Consider the following 16,461-nt stretch of genomic DNA (forward strand, 5'->3'; position numbering starts at 1 on the left):
ATGAAGCCGAACATCTCTTTTCCAACCACTAGCTGCCAGAAGCACATTGAAGTCGACTATGAATGCAAACTTTGTACCTTTTATGAGAAGAGTATGGCCACAGAAGCTGCTGCTGACGCTCCGGGTGAAGAGTGGAAGGGTTATGTGGCTTAAATCGGTGGCGGGAACGACAAACAGTGTCCCCAGGAAGCAGGGTGTCTTGACCCACAGGCGTGTCCGCCTGCTACTGAGTAAGGAGGACTGGAGAAAGAAAGCTTAAAACTGTTCCGGGTTGCATTGTGGATGCCAATCTGAGTGTTCTCAACTCAGTCATTATAAAAAAGGGGAGAAGGACATTCCTGGTCTCACTGATACTACTGTACCTCGTCGCCTGGGGCCCAAAAGAGCTAGCTGAATCCACAAACTTTTCAGTCTCTCTAAGGAAGATGATGTCCGCCAATATGTTGTGAGAAAAGCCCCTAAACAAAAAAGGTAAGAAACCTAGGACCAAAGCACCCAAGATCCAGCTCTTGTTGCTCCACATGTCCTGCAACGCAAACGTCGGAGTATTGCTGTGAAGAAACAGCGTACTAAGAAAAATAAGGAGAAACCACGGAATATGCTAAACTTTTGGCCAAGAGAATGAAGGAGGCCAAAGGAAAATACCAGGAACAGATTGCTAAGGAATGTAGGCTGTCCTCGCTGCGAGCTTCTACCTCTAAGTCTGAGTCCAGTCAAAAAGGAGATTTTCAAAGAGAAATGAATAAGATCAGACACACACACACACACACACACACACACACACACACACACACACACACAAGCAAAGGGACACTGTGGCAGACAGCTAGGCTTGAGGTTGTCTCACCAGTGTTCCACTCAAGTATCCCACCCAAGAGAACTTGATGCCAGGAGAGTGGACCCTGGTAACAAGAAACACTGGGGTGAATCACCAAGGGTAGGAGCAGATGGTAGAAACGATGATGTGGGAGGCTCCCTTTGGGGGCCTCTGGATATTCACATAAGCACCAGTGAGGGAGCCTGATTTGATGTCTGCCATAGAGACAGAGCCCATAGCCAGCCAGCACTGGCCAGAGGGGCCTTTGACACGCCAGTCATGTAAGAAACACTTGTCTGTCTCTCCCGTCTGTCTTCTCTGTGTCCACACAGAGGAAGAGAGGAGGCAGTAGAGGAGGGTTTCCCAGGAGCAGGTAAGTCCCTATACATTCCAAGTCCCTTCACTGCGGGGACGGCCAGAGTGGGGAGAGGAGACATGGCCATTGTATTGAAATGAGACTGAAGTTTTAAAGTGGACTAGACTAGATTAGGCTTTTTATCCCCTGAAGCGATGGGAACTCTAGAGATCAGCCCAAGATGTTGTCAGGGGACACAATAGGGAGATTGTGAACACTGCAGAGTTATAGGCAGCGAGCGTAGAAAAATAAAATCATTTCGTGTTTGACCCTCCTGTGAACTAGGATTGTTTGATAAACCAGATGCGGTAACGACTATTTTCATTAACAACAAAGTGGCAACAGGCAAGACTGAATGATACTGCTTTGGAGAAATGCACTGGAGATGAGTCACTGTGTGATTATGTGGGTGGGGTTTCCCCTGAAGGAACTGGAATTGCTCTCTGCCTCTGTCCTCAGAGGAGGTCAGTGGTGGGGCAGGAAATTGGAACTCTGGGCCTTGGAGTTAGACTTACCCCAGGAAGGGTGCCCCTGAGGCCCTGAGGCACCCCCTAGGGGCACGTGGGCTGCCAGGAATGGCAAGCTTCCTCCTGGAGGGGCTTATGCTTGGGCCTGGACTCATTCTGTGTTCTCTTTCCCATTCATTGTCCCTGAAGCTTCATTAAGATTTGATCGATGTCTTGTGTATTTTGCCTTCTGATGTCTGAGGGGAATTATGGGGACAAGTCCTCACCACACTTGGAGTAAAGCAGTACAGAGCGAGGTTGTGATTGCCATCCTGAGGCCACGGTGCTGGTGGCAACAGCCAGCCTTGGGCACTAGTGAGAAGAGATTTGCCCAAGAGTGATCATCTCACAACAGCCAATTACATCAGAAGTAGTGGCCAAAATAGGGACACTTGAGGGCCTGGTTGCTGATACACGTGACAGAGGACCAGGGAGAGTCTCAAGATTCTCAAGCATAGCAGGGGACACTGGGGATGGGGCAGGGGGCGCTAATTTATGTCAGTAAAACTAGTGTGAGTCGAGCCATATAGTTTGAGTTATCCAACAATAGAGTGAGGTTCTTGTTACTATAAGTGTTTAAAGGATAAATATTTTCCATTTAGGGAGTCTTTGAAAGGTGTTCTTATGACATTTATTTATTCGACATGTATTTATTTTGCATTTACTGCATATAAAACATTGTGCTAAGTGCTTACCATACAACCAACCCATAATAATAACCAGTTTTATAGATGAAGAAACTGAGGCTTAGAAGATAAATTAGTTGCTTAAGGTCTTAACAGCTAATAAGCAGTAGAGATAGGGTGTGACGATGGGTTGTCTAACTTCAACCACTACCTTGTTCTCACTCCAAAGGTGAGTACAGTAGGTAGAGAGCACTAGTCTAGTGGGGGAGGTTGAAACAATTATAGAATGATTCATTGAAGCGGATATACACAAATTGTTACGGGACACATGACTGAGCATAACGGAAGGAAAGTGGAATGGGGGGGACAGTCAGGAGACACTCCTTAGAGGACACAGTCTCCAAGACTGTGTCTTGGAGTTACAAGAAGGAGGGAACACCATGGGGGTGGCTGAGAAAAGGCTGACATTCTAGACAGAGGGACCAGCAAAGTGATTCTTACAGAGGAGAAGTCCAATAAATATTTGTTGAGTACTTGAATGACAGCATGGGCAAAGTCACCTCATCAAGGCACACAGCTTTGGGGTGACAGGAGTGGAGAGACTACAAGCATGTCAGCATGGAACGCAAAGGGCAGGCAAAGAGTGCCAGTGAGGCCGCAGATACCATGGAAGGCCATGAGCCGAATGGTAAAAAATAAAAATAAAAAATTAAAGGAGCTCTGGAGACAGTGGAAATGTGTGGGGTTGTTTTCTGAGATTAGATTTTGGAATCTAAGATTCTGATGTTGAGTACTTCCAGATGATGAGAAGATGCATGGGCTCACCCTAGGAGTGCTAGCTGAAATGAACAGGTGGTGGAGGTCGTTCGAGTTCAAAGAATGTCCCAACACTTGAGGCTCAGTAAATTCCTTACAACGCTAAACATCTATAATTCTATTAATTACCTGGCTTTTCTTGAAATGAATGAGTTTGTAAAATGCTTTAGCATCATTATACAAAAGCTGGTTGCCTAATTAAAAGTTGCTATTTCACTCAGCGTTCACAAACATGCTGCCAGGGTACTATGATCAAAGCTTGTGATTTTTGTAATAGTACCCGATTCAGCATTTCAGTTTTGTGATGTGTGGACAGAGTGTTTATTTGTGACTCTAACACCCCATAACCTAGTGCAATGAAAACATATAGGTCCAGTCGTTGCTTTACAAGCAACTGATCAAGCTCATATATGTGTTCCCGTAAGAAATATATGATACACCTAGCTTTAAGGATATAGGCAAACAGCTTGGCTAGAAGGCTCTGCAAAGCCCTATCATAAAGACATCTTTGATGTTTGTAGAAATCTTGAGAAGCTTCCACCAGTCTCACACACTCTCTCCTTAGACATCTGCCTGGAGTGTGAGGCACAGGTAACAACTACCAATATAAAAAGGCACATCTGGACATGGTTAGGTAAACAGAACACATCTGAGCACGTTAGTACATTTTTACCTTTGAACAAATGACCTTGTGGAGGGCATGACTTCTTGCCACATGAGTCCTTATTGCACCTTGCTATTCTTTTGTTCAAAAAAGCAGCGAAGATTCCAACAGTGTCTAAGAAACTTGCTTAAAAGGATTCACTGCCAAATGTAATCATTATAGCTTGAACTTTTGCCTTCTCCCCACAAAGAATATAGCATGTAAATACAAATAGATAATTCGAGTCAAAATGAGATTAATTTTGATCATAAGCAAAAGCAATGCGACAGAAATTGGAGATTCTTTGACGACTAAATTGAAGATTGTCTTTGTCGGCTGCTACCTGCTTCTGTATAGCTCCAAGACTTCTGGAGAAAAGAGTGTTCTGGGATCTACAGAATCCCTATAATTTTCTATATCTTCTGGGTGAAACTCAAAAAAATGATCCTTGAGGGACACAATCCCTACCCAATTTTTATTCTTGGAGCCAGAACCCTTTATTGTGTTGTATGTCTCACAGCCACACTCCTTCCTTGCTCCTCATGAGGAAAGGTCACATCGATCTCAACTCTATCATTTGAGAAAAACATTCCTAGCTTTTTAGAAAAAAAAAATGACCTCAAGTTTCAGCTTGTGGTGAGTTTTTATGGTTGACTTACAAAGGGCTAAAGACTGAGAGGGAACATGAGAAGCTGAGAATGGAAATGCTGACGGCTTTCTGACTTTACTGGTGCTGACAGGCATCTACTTCACTTAAATCTCACAGACGCAAACACAAATCTTGCACCTCTGAGTTTCTTGTGGGGTTATCAGTAAGGGAGACAACAGATGTGCTGACTTCACTGGAAATTCCCTGGTAAAAAGACCCTTACTAATATTTTGCAAATTGTGTTTCTAGGCTCTGACGACGTTCATTGACTATCAAAGTGGTGCATTCCTGACCAATGTAACCTGTCAGACCAAAAAGAAACAAATCTTTTGTCTTAACCACATGACCCCTTGGGAGGAAGAAGCTTTTGCCAGTGAGTAGGTGCTTCTCAAACGCTTGGCCAATGTTTAAGAGGAAGGGTCGAATCCTGACCAGGGCACAGCAAAGGCCTCTACACGTGACCCGGTGTTCCCTAGTGTCTTCTGCCTTTAGATGAAACTTCTTGGAAATTTGGGGTGAAAAGCTTCCATTATTTTGCTCTTTTCAGAAAATGATTCACAATATTTCCAAAACCAAGAGAATCTCTCTTAAACAGTAGAATATTTAAATTCTCAAAGCAGGCATTGATATTTGCAGACCTCCACAATCTCCTTGTTCATTAAGTTTGTGTCTGTTAGTCTCTTATTTGCTAGTGATTCTGGCATTTTTGTCTCAAATAAAACAAAATAGAATTTTTTAATGTTAATTTTTTTTTAACATTAAAACAAAGTTTCCAGTCTCCATGAAGCACATTCAGGGCTCTAGATCTGTCTTCTAGGAGAAAGATTTGACAATGATGCAGAGGAGACATGTGTGAGGTAGTGGAAAGATGCTGGAGATCAGACTCATGAGATCTCAGGCCTGTATCTGTTTCTGGCTGTGGAACTCTGGGCTCATCCTATAACCCTGAAGCCTCACTTACCTCAATTATAAGAACCGTATGTGGCATGCTGAAGTTACATGAGATCAGAGTCCTAAGATCTGTTAAGAGATCTGAAAGATGTCAAACAAAATAATGTCTGAAAAATCATTGAGTGTAATTCTTTGGAAAGTGGGCACTTTCTCATTTAATAGATAGGATGTTTTTACTGTCTGCTACTGGGGCAGATTCCTTGGTCCTGGGCCAAGCAGTCCAATGCAGAATTCCTCTAAATGGCTGCAGGGTTGGTAATAGGATTTAGGCAGGGTCAGTGGCTTATCAGTAAAGTTCCCCATATGGTCTTATGGAGAAAAGTCAGGGCTGTTCTGAGGGCCCTTATGTGCCAAGATGCTTTAGAAATATTCTGTTCTGTAAATCCCACATACTCTTATAGCTTGTCTTATATGCCTATATACCATTATTACTTGAGTTTAGACCCCCTGGAACTGAATTTCTGCTATTAGAGTTCTAATATATTCAAGGTGGTTCAATCCCATTAGCAAAGAAGCAATGGTGCCATTTATACAACCAACAGTGCTCGATTCATCATGCCCTCTGAGGTGTATGCTGGGATGTGCTGATCACAGGACTGAAATACTCATCGATCCAGCTTTCTTGGAGGTTGCCTGTGGAGGGCTTAATTGCTTCCTTCCCTAGGAATTACTCTCAGCTGAATGCCTGGTCAGTGTGAGGGGAGGACATCTTTGAAGGGCATCCAGCTCTGGAGCTCTCTGTGATATTGGCTGAGGCCTTTGTTGCAACTGTTTCATGGTTCAACTTTTCCCTTAATCCAGTCTTTCTTCCTTTCCTTCTACATAGGTGATGTTCCACCTATGCAGAAAACAGCAGAGCAGCCTGAGACTGCTATCCTTCCAAACACTTGCTTATAAGTTTGGCCTTTGGCTGGTATCTGGGAACTTAAATTTCAGTCAGGTTTATACCATTTCCAAAACTGGTAAGAGCAACTCACAGTGCCTAAACTGCTTGTAAAAACAATGTGATTTATGCTAAACATTTGCTTTCCTTCTGGTAGTCTGGAATTCTGGTATGTGGTAGACCAAGGATACCTGTGTAGCCAGCTTCCAATAAAAACCCTGGACACTGAGTCTCTCATGAGCTTCCCTGGTTGACAGCATTTCATATGTGTTGCCACACAAGTCCTGTGTGACTCTACTGGGAGAGGACTCTTGGAGCTTGAACCTGATTTCCTCCAGACCTTGTCCCATGCACCATTTTCTCTTTGCTGATCTTTAAAATATTCTCTTGCTGTAATGCATTATATTTGTGAGTACAACTATATGCTGAATCCTGTCATTCCTCCTAGTAAATCACAGAACTTCCTAACACACTTCCTGCATGCAAATCTTGATCATCTTGGAAAACCTGACCTAAGTCACCCCCCACCTCTGTGCTAACCCAAGACCCACTCTTCCCTGCAGCTCTCTTTCAGTTCATTGTACCACCATTCTTCCAGTTCCCTAATTTTATAATCTCAGAAGCAAAACTCTCCCATCCGACTGGCTAATAGTCCTTCCAAATATATCTCTATGTCTCCTAAATGTGTCCTCTACATTCTCACCACCATCATTGCTGTAATTCAGGCCATTATATTTTCCATCTGGACAATGACATCAGTTCCCTAACTGTTCTCTTCCCAGTCACAGTGATATACAGTGCTGCCAAGTTAATCTTCCTAATGTAAATCTTGGAATAAGTGAGTTTCTAGTATGCCTTTAAAACCAACCAAGCCAAAATGACTTTAGTTTTTTTCCACTGATTTCAGATTGATGTTAAACTTCTTAGCAAGACATTCAAGGCATCCATGAACTGGCCTTGACCATGATGCCAGTCTTATTCTTTTCCACTCATTGTACTACACCTTTTAGCCATATGGAATCTCACACTGCTCACTGAACAAATCTTATTTCTCCCCCTTTTACTTCTTTTTATGCTATTGGTTCCTTCTCAAAAGGTTCTTTACTCATCTTTTCTTATCAAGAGCCTATCACCATTTCAATGACAAACTTCTTTTGAGAAGTCTCTTTAATAAAACCTTTCCAATCTGCCTTCTCAAGGCAGAATTAAAGTCTTGTCCTCTGCTCTTCTACAGTAAAAATAGATTATTGTGACACCTACCCTGATGTGTGTTTCTGAAAATAATAACAAGACTTCTCTTCCTTTCTCTTTTGAGCTAGATCAATAGATTTGTCTAGACAAAAGCAAGAAGAAATTCTTGAGCAAGAATTTTTATTCCTTCTTGGATAGAGAACCATCCATAGTTTATAAACTGTGTGCTCTAGACCAGTGGCCTCCAAATTTTCTAGATTATGTGCCCCAAAACAAATTTGAACACATATATTCAACTTTATATGTGCTTATTTATACATGATATACAAGTACATTATACTGACATTTTCTGAACATCATAGAACATATACATAAATAATGTTCAAAAGATAACATAAAAAATAGACGTAGAACATTCTGATGTTTTCATGCCATGCTCCAATGAACCCCCTTACACTGAGGTGTGTGTACTCCTCTCTAGAGAACCCTGCTTCCCACTCCCAGGACTGTGTGTTTCCCCCATGTGACTTCCCTTCCTTGACTCAAAGCTGTGCTCTGAGCAAGGTTAGGAAATATTAACTTCTTTCTGTGTGGCCAGAGAGCGAAAAGGTCGTCTTTCAAAAAGGTGAACTTTATGAACAATGCCAGGCCCCAGTAGTTCAGAGATTGTCCAAAGGGACTCGGTCTTATTTTTAGTAAAGAAGGCAGCATATTCAGACAGGCCCCAAAGACTTCTGTTATTGTCGTCATTGCTGTTGGGTTTGTTCAAAGCACAGCTTCTGACAACCTACATGATTAGGAAGATTTTTCAGAATCTGTGCTGGGCTGGAGGCAGATTGAGGCAAAATATTTTTCCCCTAGTAATGACAGACCCAGCTTGGTGATACAGAATTTAAGTGGTGGTGACCTTAAATATGTGAAGCTCTGAGCTCACCTCTGCTGTCACAACAGACTCTTGAGCAATCTGAGCAGAAAACAACGTGAGTGTAAGAAATATGTAAAGGGGTAAGGGGCGCATAAAAATAAATATAGAAAGCTTTTCAGGAAATATGGTCGAATGCATGTTAGCATTAAGCATAAATCTGAAAATATGACAAAGAGTAAGGCTCAGAAAAAAAAGCATATTTCAAAAGAACATTTATATAATTTTGGATTAAATAAGATTTTTGAACTTGAATTTTTATGGAAAGAGTACCCAGAAAGACAAAAAATTGCTATTGTACAATAAATTTGGGGGCTATTGTTCTGAAATGCTTTCCCCACATAACTTTAATGGAATTACATTAACATCATTTGGGACCTTTGTGCTTACAAATGGACTCTCTTTCTACTTTTGCAAACAAGGCTTACTGGAAATCACTACATCGAAAGTCACTAAAATATATAGATACCACAATGACTCCAAAAGGCAAGCACAAAATCAAGAATTGCCATTTCACAATCATCCCACGCACCCCACACAGCTGGGCTGCAGTTTACTCTCTGGCTCTGAGTATAATGTTTCATATCCAATCACCAGCCCACTCCTAGGAATGGCCAGTTCGGGGTTTAAAGCAAAATGCACCTTTCCCTAGGGAAATTTCAAGGTCAAAATAAATAGGGCAGAAAAGATACATAATGAATTGCTTTATTCTTCTCATCTGTGCTGGTATATTCTATATCTACCAGGTTCTTGAAGCATAAGCCTTTGCCTTGTATACCACTCCATTCTCACATGGCTCCAGAGGAGGTAAGACAGAGGAAGTGGAGAAAAGCTTGTCATATTCTAACAATCACTCCAGTGCATTATGAAGCAGATGCAGACCATAAGGGTGCAGTTGGAGGCTGCCGGGTTGTGCTATTTTTACACAAAAAAGCTTGGGTGCACATAAGCAAATGTACATCAAGTTGTGCAGGTAATTAATACTAGTGTTTGCTTTTTCTGCAAGTATTTGAGGAATTTAAGAATGAAATATAATTCACATGGTATTTTGTCCAATAGTTGACATTTCTGAAAATGCTACAGATATCTTGGAATTCAACTAGTCAGTTAATACAGAAAAAGTCTTAAAATGAAGTGATTTTCATGTCTCTCTCTATATAGAGTTATAGTGTGCATTTTAAGATCTTTTGTTCTATCGATCTTAGATCAAAAAAGAATGAAGAAAGCACCTCACTTATTCAATAGCTGGTGAGTAAAGAGAAGAGATATACCAAGATATAGAAGTTTTTCTCTAATTCTATGGAAATAGTAATATTTGATATTTATAATTCAGGCTGTCAGGATAAATGGATTCAACATGAGGTTTAGATGTAGTAATTTTCTAATGAGATACAAAGTCGCTAATAATACAAAGCAAGGAAACACAAAAGAGAAGTATAGATTGTAACTAAAGGGTGAGATTGCAACTAAGAGAGATCAGCATTATGAGAATAATTTTTCTGTCACTAAGATAAATTTTGAAGCAAGTGTCCTCATCCAGCCAATTAGGACTTGCCAGTGGCTTTTAAGGGCCCACTCAGTAGATCTGTAAGACATTTGCTGCTACTGTGCTTTTTTCTTCATCTACTGTCCATCCTCAGTGCCCCCTCTCTATGCCTTAGGAAAGAGAGGATGACCTGGAGTGACGCCTCTCCAAATACTTCCCGTGGTTGGGTTGACTGAACTCAATCTTCATGTCTACTTTACCAGGGTCTGCCAGGGCCTTTGAGAAAAGTAATTCCTCCTCACATAAAACTCAGCATACTACTCTATATTCAGTTAAGAAAACAGAAATCATGGTCAATATTTCAAACACAAGGGATTTAATACAAGGAACTATTTACAAAGTGTTGGAAAGGCTGAAGGAGCAAAAGGAAGAAGAAGTGATACACAAATAGCTGAAAGCTCCTGATGCTTCTAAGCTAGTACCCATGAGGCTGTTCCTGCCACTGGGCAGCTATGAATGCTGCCACTTTAGGGACTGGAATGGTCAATATTGCCTTCTACCCTCAACACCACCATGGCTAGGGCTATAACTAACAAATTTTGCTGTCGCCTGGGCTGCTGGAGTCTGCAGCCACAGCACCCCCTCTTCTGCTACAGTAGCTGCTATTGAATTTAGAAGTGAAAAACTTCTCTTCCTCCAACCTTCTGATCTTTTCCAATGCCTGCCATTGGCAGATACTAATAGGAAGCCACTAGCAAGGAGTCTAAGGAATGCGATTTGCAGACTTCTAGGCCCACGGAATATAGAGCAGATTATAAAAGGTTAAGTAAAAGCTAAGAAACAACAGATAAATAACCAACACAGTCAGGCAACTTGCTCTAAAACAACGCTTCCTAAACTTTTTGTTTATTTCATAGCATGTATAGAGATAGGGATAAATTGGAGGAGATTTGGAGACCTCCACATAGGATATGGTAAAATCATCTATTATGTTTTATTTATATTATAATTATAATGAATAAGTACAATAAAAGTATAAGAGAATATATTAGAATTGAATTTGTCTGAAATTTCCAAATAAAATATTTTGAAGTTTAATGATAAACTTGAGCTTGCTTCCACAAACATGACATTTTATGTTGTCATTTATCCTTGAAATGGCTACATGTAATTCCTATCAATGCTTTTCAATAAAGAGCTCTTCAAATTCTTGATAGTCACTATTAATGAGAAGCTGTTCATAAACGGATGATATAAAAAAGTAAAAACTTTTTAAAATAGCAATTCAAAATTCACTGCTGTCGAAAACATAAAGACTAGCAGCTCTTCCTTTTTTCTTCACTGACAAACATAATGTTGACATTTCTTGTGATTCTGAATGGTTTTTGAATTCTATCAAAAATTTTCAAATCCATTTTTTGTTCCTACCGTACATATTGTCAGTGTAGTCACTCTGCAGCTAGCTTGGATGTCCCTAAAAGGACACATCAGCTGCAAAGAGAAGGGAGCATTGAATTAATGTCAAAATAGAGGTAGATTGGGAGCTACACTGATCAGAAGCCCCCAGCCAAGTTCCCCAATCCTACTATCTCAGCTCCTGGAAGACCAGGGCACACACTTCCACAGCAGGAACAGAGCCTCCTTATTCACGCTGCGTCTATGTTGGCGTGCTCTAAGTGGCCTGTTGAAGGAGGTACTAGGTGATAAAGGACCTCCTTGACTGCAATCTTTGGCAGAATGGGGTAAAGAACATTATTCTGTTAACCATCTGTAGGAGTAGTAGGGCCACTGTCACACCCCACTCCACTAAAGAATTAGTATCTACAACACAATAACAATTTGCAGCACACAAATTGGGCAGCTCTACACTCAGGACCAGGAAGAACCACACAATTTTGCCTGCTGTGAGTTTCAAAAGTTTATTTGTCTAGTTCTACTTGGAGCTCCTTTCACTGATTTTTAAAAGCCTACACTTATCCCCAATACACAGACATACATGGACAAAATTTCTGAACAGATTTCTATATCTTTATAGTAGAACTTTGCATTGCAGCTTTAAAATATAAATGCCGGAAAACTATTGTTTGGTTAGTGTGGTTGTCAGCTTTAAGATGACTCCCAATGATCCCTCCTCTTGATATTTACACTCATGAGCGTGGGTTGGACCTAGTGATTTACTTCTAATGAACAGAATATGGCAAACAGTGATGGGATGTCACTGTCAAGATGAGTAAACAACAGGACACATCTTGCATCTTGCTTACTATCTCTTGGTCTCTGACTTGCTCACTCTAATTGAAGCTAGTTTCCATATTATGAACTGCCCTAGGTGAGGCCCTCATGTCAAGAAACCGAGAGAGATCTCTAGCCAACAACAAACAGATTAGAACTGAGGCCCTTACGAACCAAATCCTGCCAACATTCATTTGAGTGAGTTTGAGAGCAGATTTTACCCAGTGAACCTTGAAATAAATGCAGTCCTGTCTGACCTTGATTGCAGCTTTGTAAGAAACCTGAGCCAGAGGACCCAGATTCCTGACCATAGAAATTGTGAGATAATGTTTGTTGCTTTAAGTTGCTAAATTTGGGGCTAATTTGTTCCTCAGTGATAACTAATACAACCAATTTTCTTCAATGGGCAGAATCAAGTTCATAAAGTATTTGATAGATTTTCATAGTATACCAGGAGCTTATTAATCACACAAATAATGAGATATTTAAAGAATACCAATTTTGAATGTTAGGAAGGAAACCAGTAGTAACTCTCACAACATTCTATTTCATTCATAGATGTAAGACTGTGTTTGATAATTCATAAATATAAATGCCTTGCTATAGATTTAGTGACAAATAACCAAACAAATGCAGTCTTAAAAAAATGGCCAGAAACTTCATATTGGTTTGCTGCAAAAAAAGATAGCTAAGCTTTATCTTAGAATATTCTCTTATTTAAAGGGAGCTAACAATTTTAAAATACAGTTTAAGGCATTATCTTACCCAAAACAAAACTAATAGTTATCCTACCTCCTAAAGATAATAGCTGCCAAGATTTTGGTGTACATTTCCAGTTTTTTTTCCTATGCGTATGTGTGTGTTTATAAAATACCTTTGTAACATATATTTTTTGAAAATAAGATTATACCTAGAAGCTAATTTTGTTCATTTAATATAAGATGAATTATTTTATATGTCATTAAATGTATTTTGCCAAATTTCTACAACTACGTAATATTCCATTGTATGGATGGACAATGATTTATTTAGCTGCTTCTATTAATTATTACATTCTATTTATTTTTGTATATTATAAAAGTAAAAAAGAAGAAGCATACTTCTTTTTTTTTATTGCTCAAGAGTCAAAAGCAAATATAGAGGTAACTATGTTGTAGTTAGCTGTGAGAATGAATAAATTGGTTCACAATAGAGACTGCTTTTTTTTTTTTAAATTCACTATCCCTTCCTCTAATCATTCTTGCTCCCAGAACCTTGATTTTATTGGAAGTAGAAAAGTTCTTGGCTAAAACAAAACAAAACAAAACAAAACAAACCAACATGTTAAGCTTTGATTTCCCATATAAGGAGAGTGATGTGATCCAGTTCTAGGCAATGAGAAGTCAGCAGAGGGGTTGGGAAGGACATCCAGGAGAGTACTTTTTTTGGGGAAGAAGGGCAAAATAAGTTGGTAGGTGCATTTTTTCTCTTTGTGTTTTCCCTTGTTCCTCTCTGAAAAGTATGCGGACCTGATGGCTAGAGATCTTGCAACCATCTCAAGAGAATGAAGATAAAGATCTCATTGTAAGAATGATATGAAAGCCATGTCTTATATCATGATCACTCTAATTCCTAAGCATATGGAGTAGAATAGAAAGCAGAATCAGTCTCATTGTGTAAACTGTTCTTTCTCTCTTTCTTATATGGCTAAATTTTGCGTAAGTTAAATGTGCATATTATATACCCTCTCTGTATTTATATCTGTCTTAATCTGATACCACTTCAGAAAGTCAACAGTTACTGTTATATACCTACATGACCAAAGACTTCTTTAAAAGGGTTAAAAATTCAAGAAGGCCAAGGGTAATTTGCATGGCAGACCTATGAGTTAAGTGTATCTTTTGCATTTTGTGGAGTATGTGTGCTTATGTGGGCTAGGTGGTGAAAGATAAGAGGAGGGGAGAGGGATTGCCTCACTACCAGCGGCCCTATCCATCCTTGAACTCCTTAACTATCAGCTTAGATCCATGAGTTTGCCAGGTTAGTTCAACTAGGTGAGCCAGATAACCCAGGTACATTTTGACTCCAAGGTTAAATTTAGGAGGTATAGAAAGTTATTTAAGCATAAGGTGACTGTTAGGTGGGACAAGAATAGCTCCTAAAGCATGAGACTATAAAGAAAGATAACCCAGTCTTGGGCCAACGTTGGAATAGAGCCACACAATGTTAGAACTCAAAGGCATCTGTGAGAGAGAGCACTCATCCAGAGGTAAGCAATCTTTACTTGCCAGTTCAAGGAACAAAATAAATGTTTATAGATTTCAGCTTGCCCCCTTCCAAATTGGAAATTGTTTTTTGAGTTTTTTTTAGGTGTCATGGGAAAATGTAGTCTTAGAATTTACATTACCCAATTCATGGAATTAAAAAACATCAATGAGAGAATGACACTGTTTTTAGCCACTAAAATGGTAATATATGGGCATACTAATGAAGCCCCTCACAGCAGGCAGCTTTATCATTTTTTATCTTGAAATTATATTTCAAGCTATATTCCAAAGGTAGGTAGTGGTTCCTGGACTGGGAATGATTATCATTGATCACTGTCATTTTATAAGTGGGAAAACTGAGGATAAGAAAGGAACAGAGATCTTTCCAAAGTCACAGTGCTGATGATATTTCTAGGTCTGGAACCCAAGTTTCTTGACTCCCAATTCAAGGCTTCCCTGAACCATTTTAGGAAATTCAGGAGGTGGGGGAAAGGTGGGTAGAGTGGTTTGGGACTTGAGAGACTATTATTTGGATATAAAATGTTTTGTACTGGACAACTGTTTTTACTTGTTACAGTTAATTCCCTTTTTTAAAAATTAAATTAAAATTAATTAAGTGAGTTTGGGTTTTATAGGTTTTGATCTTGATGGTGAGTTATTTTTTAATAACCATTAGTTCTAGATATTTGGGGGACTATATCATTCAATGTTGTAATATCAAAATAACATAATTCTGCATTGTTTTGTCCCTTGCAGTCTAAGCTGGCATTGTTTTAGCAGATAAAATCCTCTCAAAAATTTGTGGACCTCTTATGAATCTCACTGTGTAGTTCACCCCGCTAGACAAAAACCACACCTGCAACATCCTTTCTTTACCTGTGTCCCTGCAGAGACTGCTGAGAAACAAGTTGTTAAACTTCTTGCAGGCCCTAGTGTTCGACTAAGAGGACAGGTGAGACACACTCTTAATCTTTTTTAAGAGTCTATTGTGTGATTGAATAATACCCTGAGGAGCCACTTTTGATTTTTGAAAATCTTCACAAAAGGTTTTACAGTCACTCTTGGTCTTTAGACTTTTTCTCCTGGCAGTGCCTTAGATTTGAACTTCATAATCATTTCTTAATTTTATCAACTTTTGCTGTCTGAAGAGGCTAAGAATTTTCAAAATCAACAGTGTAACAGTCTTCTCAACATATTTCTTTCCTTTCCCATCTTGCTATAAGTAGGCTGTGACTTCAACATTTTGTATTGAAAGCTTCTAACCTAGATCATCAAGTTCATTAGGCATATTCTTTGCTCTCCATGTAACTGAAGACAAGAGTGTTATTAATCTTCTGCCACTACATGAAAAGAATCTCCTTCCTTCAGTGTTCTTTACTTCCTTTTGAGTCTTTACCAAGAGCATCCTCTAAGTTCAGATTTCTACTAACGGTCTATTTAAAGAAACTGAGGTTTTCTTGAACATGCTTCTCAAAATCCTTCTTGCTTCCACCCACTGCTTGGTTCCAAAGTCATTTCCACATTTTTAGGCATTTGTTATGGCAGCACTCCACTCTCAGTACAGGATTTAATCACAGAAGAACTACTAAGATGGATGGAGATTACACACACACACACACACACACACACGAGGTTTTCTTGAACATGCTTCTCAAAATCCTTCTTGCTTCCACCCACTGCTTGGTTCCAAAGTCATTTCCACATTTTTAGGCATTTGTTATGGCAGCACTCCACTCTCAGTACAGGATTTAATCATAGAAGAACTACTAAGATGGATGGAGATTATACACACACACACGCGCGCACACACGCACACACACACACATACACACACACACACAGAATTTGATCTTCCTGAATTATGGGAGCTGGTTATTGTGGGAGCAGTCTCTGTAAGGCTGTTGTCTTCACATCTGAACCTGGAGCTTAAAGTCCACTAGGAGGGAAGAGTATGGAATGGATGCTAAAGATCAAAAACAAGCAAAACCCCACAAACATGAAGTTTTAGCCCTGTAATGACATATTGAAACCCATGCCAATTCTTACTGCCTCTACCCTTGGTGCTATGAGTACACCTAGCCCAGTAGTTAGATGCTGAAAGAGAACCCAAGGGAAGATGGAGATGTTGCTGCCTCACA

General features: G+C 39.8%; 1 pseudogene; it reads left to right on the forward strand.

Moving 5' to 3' along the window:
* Positions 1-744, forward strand: LOC102897230 (annotated as a pseudogene).
* Positions 745-16,461: the final 15,717 nt, after the last annotated feature.

The sequence above is a fragment of the Pteropus alecto genome, unplaced genomic scaffold, assembly GCF_000325575.1.
Source record: "Pteropus alecto unplaced genomic scaffold, ASM32557v1 scaffold3, whole genome shotgun sequence".
Taxonomy (NCBI): Eukaryota; Metazoa; Chordata; class Mammalia; order Chiroptera; family Pteropodidae; genus Pteropus; species Pteropus alecto.